This window comes from Sinohyriopsis cumingii, chromosome 1, assembly GCF_028554795.1.
Source record: "Sinohyriopsis cumingii isolate HCF-2022 chromosome 1, ASM2855479v2, whole genome shotgun sequence".
Classification (NCBI taxonomy): domain Eukaryota; kingdom Metazoa; phylum Mollusca; class Bivalvia; order Unionida; family Unionidae; genus Sinohyriopsis; species Sinohyriopsis cumingii.
In genome coordinates, this window is record NC_142961.1 from 184,958,720 (window position 1) to 184,967,746 (window position 9,027).

Consider the following 9,027-nt stretch of genomic DNA (forward strand, 5'->3'; position numbering starts at 1 on the left):
GTAATATAAAATTAATTATTTTGTTATATAGCATTTTATCTGTTATCATGTTTGTGTATAATAAGTTAGATTCGTCAAAATAACGAAGATTTTTGTTATGTCTCTAATTGTTTCAGCTCTTTGGTTTTTAAGATTTTCACATGAAATGATTATATGTTTTTTTTTACTGTCAAACATGTTCGTACAGTGTGTACATTTTGGGTTTTCTTTAATAATTTTCCTTTGAAAGGTTTTTTCGCCAGTCCACCATGCGTCATTCAAATAGTTATATATATATATATATATATATATATATATATATATATATATATATATATATATATATATATACACTAGCTTGGTTTTTTGGGGTCTTTAATTTTAGCCCATCTTTTCCATATTTCATCCCACTGGAGTAGTGGGTGTTGTATTTCCACCTGATTTGGTGGCAGTCTAAAATTCCTTATTAATTCATAAATTTTATTTTTATTTGTTGGGTTCCATATTTCTTTGTTTCCTTTATATTCTTGTATTGTTTCCTTTTGCCTATGTACTACTTTAGGCGGATTATGATTTTAATTAGTCGATAGTTTTTATAAATTTCCTGTTTGTGTGTATTAGGAAACCAAACCAGTATATTATATACCTTGCCAATGGTATTCTGAATCAGAGGTGAGACTATTTATCCTTTCTATATAATTTGTTATTTGTTTACTTTTTAGATTAGGTATATTCATCCCTCCTTGATCTCTTTCCTTTTTCAAGGTAAATTTCGGTATTTTGCATATTTTCTGGTTTCATATAAATTTCTTAATTATTCTTAATTCTTAACTATTAGTGATTCTATTTTTTTAATATAGTACATTTCAAAGTCTATTTAGAAATGTATGTTTTTGGTTCTTCCTTGCTGGTATATAAGTATTTATAATGTGCATTTTATTTGTGTAGATATGATGCATTCTTCCTTTAAATATTTCAGGGGTTGTATAGTTTTTCCAGTCAGCTTGAAGAGTTATGTTCCTTATTATTATTCCAATCCCAGATCTTAAATTGTTATAATCCTTTTGTATTATAAATAACGCATTAAGTTTATCTTCAATGTAGTTTACTGTTTGGGATTTAATTTATTGTATTTCCTGTAAACGTATAATATCATAATTCCTTGCATGGTTGATAAAGTGTTTGCTTTTATGATATCTAGTCCGTTTATATTGCATGAGAGTATTTTCAAACTTTCCTCCCATAATTAAAAAAATTGCTTGTTTGTTTTCCATTTCCTTTCTTTTGTTTGGGTTATACTTTAGGTAATGCATTGGCTTAAATCTTAATTTGTGTTGTTCTTGTTGTTACTGTTTTTGTTTTTGTTGTTTTGGGTTGTGTTCGGTGCATTTCGTTTTCTGCTTTTTGTGTTTGTGTTTGGGATTGATTTCCTGGGTCCTTCCGGTATTTTTTGATCATTCGATTGTGTTGTTTCTGCTGTTTTTGTTGATGCTTGTGATTTGATGTTTGTGCCCTTGTTTGGTTCTTGAATCGGCGTGATTATTGTTGCACTTGTTGTCATCTCTTTCAGCATGGTCATTATTTTCTTTTTTCCCGGTGAGTGCGTTGCTTCTGTTTGTGTTGTGATTGGTGTTGATGTTTCTTGTTCTGTGGTATTTCTTTTTTTGCTTGCATTTTGTTTAGGAGAGTTGGCTTTCATTTTAATCTTCCTTTTCTTTGTCAGTTTGGGTGGTGTTTGTATGCTTGTGTCAGTCTCCATGTCACTACTGGTTGGGGTTTGTTCTTGTGGTATGGTGATTGCTTGTTCTTCCGCTTCTTTGTCTTCTTGTGTGTTTGTTGTTCGCTGTTGTTGTTCTGGTTCGTTGTCTTTTAGGAGTTTTATATGAATTTTGTGGCTTGTGCTAGCTGTAGCTTATGCATATGTTGTATTTCTTTGTCTTGCGTTTCTTCATTTAGATCTAGATGAAGATTTAATTCTTCAAGTTCTTGCTGCTTTGTTTTTATTAGCGCAACGCCATCTATCGTGGCCTACTTCCCCACAACCGCCACATAGACGTGTCATGTGGCAGTTGTAGAACCACGTTTTTATTGGGAGACCAACAATTTTGCAAAATTCTGGGATTTTGGGTGCATCTTGTATGTCTATTTTGACAATTATTTTTTATGTGCAAAGCCAGCCTTGGCATCCTTTTATAGGTGTCATATCTTGCGTTATGTACTTTGACTCCCGTGCGCCTTTCAAATCCTTCATGGAAGATGTTTAAAGGTATTTCCTTGGGGAACCTGGATACACGTGTCCGTAAATTTTTTCTGAATTATTTTGGTGATTGGTGTTTGTGTGTGTGTGGGGGGGAGAGGTGTTACTTTGACCGCCCTCTCACAAAGGACAATATTGCCCTGTTGGATCAAAAAAAAATTTTTTAATTTTTTATGGGGGGTTTATATAATGAACATCCCTCTCCCTAGGTTGGAGAGAGTATCCATATTCTGGGCATTAATGCCTCTAGCAGGCAGTGCTACTATTATTTCCATCGTACTTGGTCTGTCTTGTGCGGGGATTTCTGAAAAGTGTAATGCCTGTGACCATGGGGCACGGCAGACCTTGATCAAACGTACCTGCTCTATTTCTTCCTCTCCAGTTTTGAAGTACTTAAAATGGCTTCACCGTTAATGTTGGACGAAGCGTTGGTTGCCATTTTTCTACTCGGGTTTATAGCTCTTATAAGGGCTTATTAGAAAAATTGGGCTAAATTATGGTTGCAGTTGATCATATTTGTATGTTTCGTCAGGTGGGAAATACTAATTGTTGTTTACGTGATTGTAAGTAGAGAAGAGAAATACCTCCCATTGAGTGTATAGTAGTCTTGCGATCTTCAAGTCCTTGAAGCTAGTGTTGGCACTTCTGGTTCCCGTCCCAGCACATACAGCTGTTAAGTACACAGATGTGGCACCCTTATTTAGCCAAAAGCAAAATGTGTAGGTGTAGGTTTCCCTGTCCACCCAAATGTATTGTGCTTTTGTATTGGTTAGTTAAAGCATTTTGTAAGGGTTTATTTCAGTTTTGTTCGTCAAATTTCTAAGTTTTTGTTTATCCCAATATAGGCTTGGTGACGAAGTCCCTTCCTTATGCCTGATCTGGCAATTGGTCTGGGTCAAGGTCATCCGAGCCTGGAACTTAGGTTGATACTACCCCGTCCCCATGTGACCATTCAAGTCTCAGTGCTGGTTTCCCTCCTTTGTGAAGTGGGTATTATATCTTCGCGTGGTGACTTTGCCAGAGTCATTTTTGTCCATATGTGGTACTTGGTTGTGAGTGTGTTTGTTATTTTTCCGTTTCTATGCTGTACAGCACTATTTAGTTCAAATTCATTTTGGTTTTATTACCTGTGGAATCCTGGTTGTAGAATCTGAAAAATGATATTATTGCCGAAACAGTGCATTTTTTATTAAGTTTTTGAGGTGTGCGTATTTTTGTTTGTGTGTGTTGTTAAATGGTTTATTTGTGATGCTGGGTCTGGTTCCGTTACAGTCTTCGTTACTGGTTATACCTCTATGACGTACTATCAAATGGTTTTGTTAGTATTGATTTAGTTTCCTTTCATATAGTCAGTCAAATGTCCTCATTCGTAGTCCTTTTCATTCCATAATCATTGTTTTTCGTTATAAAAAACATCGAATATATGTAGTCCGTATTATACTGTTATTAGGTTTTTATTATCAATAATATCCATGTGCGAGTAAAGTCATCGTTCACTTCAGAATCCAGTTCCATTTCCAAGCGTCATTGTTTTTATCAGTCCCTTTTGTTTAAGGTTTTTTTTTTGTTGTTGTTTATAATATCCATGCGTAGATAAAGTCCATGTTCACTCAAGAATCCAAATCCATTTCCAAGTCGTCGTTGTTTTTGGCAGTCCATTTTGTTTAAGTGCTTTTTTTGTTGTTTTTGTTAATAATATCCATGTTCACTTCAGAGTCCGAATCCATTTCCAAGTCGTCATTGTTTTTAGTAGTCCGTTTTATTTCAATGGGTTATTTAGTGAATGATATCCATCTGGGGGTTGTAGTCCGTAGTCATAAATCGTCGTCAGTGTCCGTTCGTTGTGATTCTGTTCATTCCTGTGTGCAAGTCATTGAAGCAGACTGCCTGCTGACAATAATATTCCGTATTGCAAAGAAAGGTACGTTCGGTGCGGTATTTATACGCGACAGTTTGTGCATTATAGGCAATCGGTTAATCCCATCGAGATCACTTCGCACGTGCAGCATGCAATGAACCGAACTCACTATTTCGAAATACGATGCAATATACATAAATCACCCTCGGGTATCGTTGTACACAAAAAACGAAACCAGAGTCCATGTATTCAATAAATAAAAGAGCTTAATTCCGTGACAATACCTACCCCCTAAAAAAAGTGGCAACACTTTGAGAAAAATCATGGAATGTGAACATAAATTTTTTTAAAAGTTCCAAAATTGAATACTAAACGAAAATGATCTGCTAATTACACCCTACTTAAAAAAAAAATCAGCACCCACATTTTCCGATCTTCGAATAGCCTCGATCCGGAAACTATACGGTTGCAAAGACATCGCCCAACGCATCAATCTTGCACTGGCTACCTTTGCTTTGTTCAAGTATAAGAGCGGCTGATTGCCCGTTTCTAAGGTAAAACTCCCTCCCGAAAAGGTAAGTATTGAATTTAAGGTTTTAAGTATTGAAATGAACTCACAATTATATTTTACCATGGTACAAGGGAGATAATCTAGTTTTCCAGGCACATTCTACATCATGATAGTTGCTGTACTTTATGTTAAAGATTCCTGATGACCATGATTAATTTCCTTCAATGTTTTTTGGGGAGGGGGTTTGCTTTTAACAACATTGTAGACACATTATCGGTTATATCATGCCTAGGAAATGGCAGCTAAGGGTCCTTAGAAAAGCACACACTGAGAAAGCCTCTGTGATCTTGTTGGATATTGAACCTGCAAACCTTAGCTTACAAGTTTAATAATCTTCGCACTGAAATATTACGGATCGCTCTGGAAAAGGAGGTTATATATGACATTTGGCACTTTGAATGAATTAATAATTCACACAAACATTTTCACAGATGCTTGTGCTCGAGTCATATCGAGGAAGTTTAGACTTTTCAAGGAAGGAAACCAGTTTGGAGATGAAACATGAGACAATAGCAAATAAACCACTGCAAAATAAAATGAAAGTCAAAGAGGATGAGACACACATACATGTTTTATTTTAGCAGTTGTTCCCATTTTCTCATGCATAATTATATCAAGTAAATTCTTGATAAATCCATACAAAAATTTACATATGATAGTTTATTAGCACATTTCTAGCCAAAATCAGAATAAAAGAGATATAAATTATCACATTTATATTTTACCACAATAACTTTCCAGTGTTTCAATAAAGAAAATATAATGTTAACTTTTAATAAATCATCCCAAATAATAATGCATATAAATTGACTCAATATCTTGTCGATTTTTCAAGCAAATTATGTTTTCTTCGCATTATGTCTGCAGCTAGAAATATTGTATATAGAGTTATTGGTGAATAAAACGATAGTATAGGATAATGTACTTCGCTGTTGTCATTATATTTTGTATCTAATATTATCACTAAATTGTATCTTTTGAGTATCAGCAGGGAGGTCTGACCAACGTTCTCTCTAAGCGAATGGTAGATGTGCGCGCTATGCGCGATGTATTGTGCAAGTATTACGGTGACTTGAGTATCAATGTAGGATTGAACATTTGGTAATTTTGATCTGCTGCGAGGAGAACAATTCAGCTGCGCGGGGATGCCTGAGCAAACGCGCGGCCGCGCGCGCGCGCAGCTAAGAGGGACCGTTGGATCAGACCTTACAGTCTTGTCTTGGTATTTATTTTGTAAAATCACTGCTTCTATGCTAACCTGTCCGTTATTGTGCTGCGCTACTGGGTATTTTTAATTTCTATTGACTGTTTTTTGAACTTGATACAGTCATACCATCAGTCCACCTTTACTACTACTATGGGAACCCAAATCCTCCTATTGTAAGTGAAATCAAATGCTTGTACAGCGAGCTAAACGAGGCAGTTCCCTGCAGCACTAACATAGTGCCCGCGGCCCTGGTATTGTGTACAGGTATAGGTAAAATATTTCATGTCTACTGAGCTCATTGACCGAGAGACATTTTTAGTCATTGAAGTTGTCAGCGTTTGTTGTTGTTGCTGGGGCAAGTAAATCCTTTGACCTTAAAGTGTGATTTTAGGATTTAGTCCATCCTCCCGTTGCGACGACGAGTGAGTGAGCGCGCGTGCGAGTGTGTGTGGGTGGTGGGTGGGTGGGAGTGAGTATGGTCTTTAATTAAGTCATAAATGTTTATAGCAATGAGTGATTCTGCACTAACTATGGAATCCTGTACCAAACTAACCCGATGATGGTTAGATGTGTTTAATAAACATCTCCCTGCCCGTGATTCTGTGAATAAACTATTACAGAAGAGACAGGAAGCAAGGGAGGCATTTGCAGAAACTGCAGCAGAATTATTTAAACCAACTGTCCAGCCAACAAAAAAGATCACTGAGTTTACAGCATCAAGAGAAGTTATCGAAACATTACCAGAACAGATTAGAGAAGCTATATATTCTGCGAAACAAACACGTACTGAAATTCAGGATGTCAAAAATATTGTCCAGTCACAAATACAGAACTAGTTATTGTACTCGGGAAGGCTGTATACAGGTTATTGGTGATCCAATTGCAATTGCTGAAACGAAATATTAGCTGTGGCATCAACTTCTAAAACCAGAATTTCATAACACTACAGAATAAGAGTAGGTTGCTTGGGTATTTCGTGAGCACAAGGATATTCCAGCAATCAGTGGAAAATATAAAAAAAGATTTTGTTGAAGAAGTTAATGAAATGCTAGAGATTTCTAAAACATTAATTCCACCCCACCCTAAAGAGGCAATGTCGACAAAAGAGACAACTGTCACCACCATCCTTAGGTAGTGGGTTTGTCGTCCGTAATAATCCAGTGAATGATTGGCTAGGAAAACCATGATAAACTTTGTTTCAGCAATGTCCTTGCTGATGTTGAACGACCAGTAATTAAAGCTACTGACGTTGTTCGTGATAAAGGTATTAGTACTGTCTTAGATATTGCTAGTAAAGCATTTTCAGCTGTCAAGGAACGACTAACATGATTAATAGGCAGACGAAAATCATGGCCAGTTACACTTACATGTGATGCCCGCAAACATCAGTAGAGTAACAAATCAAGCTGCAAATGCGCGGCTAGCAGTGTTAGATGGCTTACCCTTACCACTGATGGAATCAAAGAGAGAAAATATAGGTGAGAAAAATATAGCCGCAAGTCTAGTAGCGGAAAGTGGGTTGACCCGCCGTGAATTAATAATAGAATGTTCAAGCGTATAACTGATCCGGCATTGGACATGGACGCCCCAGTCCTTAAATATGATTCGATACGTGATTATCAATATTAGTCGTATGCCAAATCGGCGTGGGCGAATTGAGCTTCAAGTGCAGGATACATGTAGATATATCTTGCCCGCTGAAGCATTTATTGAAGTTGAAGGAGACCTTTTAAAAACCGATGATGCTGAATATGTGAAGTATGTTATAGTAGGTTTTGTTAATAATGGCATCATGACGTTGTTCAACAGTGCCACGTATAGCATCGACGGAAGAAATAGTGAATGATACCTGAAAAACGTCGACGTTGCCACGATAAGTTTGGGGCTAGCAAGATATTCCAATGATTATTCAAGGTCAGTCGGTCGGGCAATGATGTTTTTAAAGGACACCAGTGATCATCCGAATGATATACAGTATGATATAAGACGACCCAAAAAAACATACATCAGCTGTTGACGACGCCGATGTGGCTCCGGTGGTTCATGGTACTAATAGAGAATTCAGCTTTGGATTTACTCACGACTAGCAATGCAGGAAGGTGTCCGTAGAACATTTTCAAATCCAATTCCACTGTCCAATATTTTGGGATTTTGCAGAAGTGTCAGAAAGATAAATTTTGGAGCCAAGCATACAGTTGTACTTGTAAGAAAAGCTATAGATGATGATGCAATCTGGCGCCCTGGTGGTGGTGATACTTGTAAAGTATTACTGACAAAACTCTTACTGTGGATGCCAACAATGACACCGTCGCTGACCAGAGAGCAACAATTGCTATCATTTATGGACCAAAGTTGTAAATCAACGTTGACGTGGTTGATGATAACCACAGATAGTGTTCAAAGTACAATTAAGGGTTTATTCACGTTGCAAATACCACAGCAAGGTGTCTCTGCCCCGCTACATATAATTATTGCTTTCCAAGATACTGCACGAGTACACTCACAAGAATGCAGTACAATGATATTTGACACACTTGGTGTTACTGAAGTTTCATTGAGGATAAACTGGTATCAAGAAGCCTCCGAGGACATATTATTGAATTTTGAACATAACCATGTTGCACGTGCACATATCATCGTTTGATAACTTTCATGGGACGTGATTAAAATGTAGATGCAGGTCTATAAATACCACAACTGGATTTTACAATGCGGTGTCCCATCTATTACTTCTCGTAAGAACACCTGGATTTATTTAGGGTATCTGTTGTTCATATACACTTTCGAACTCGTGTATGTGGTGCGTTGGTAGGAGGTGTTTACAGAGCTATGGTTGGTATTCTGTCCGACAATACAATTCTGCTTGGGTGGGAGGGTGGACGAATGAGAATGATTGATGTCCAAGTGGAAAACATGTAAACAAATTTCGCCATCGAAATCTGATCATTTATGATCCGATCCGATCAGTAATTAAATCGTCGTTGATATACATAATGTCATAATCCCGTGAATATTACTCTGACTCTTGGTCAGATTAAAAAGCTACAATTGGCCACCTAAACATTCTGGAATAAAAATAACGTTGAAATAATCGGCATTACACAGCCCAAATAAATTACCACTGACCGAACATCTAGTCAGACACTTTAATGCAC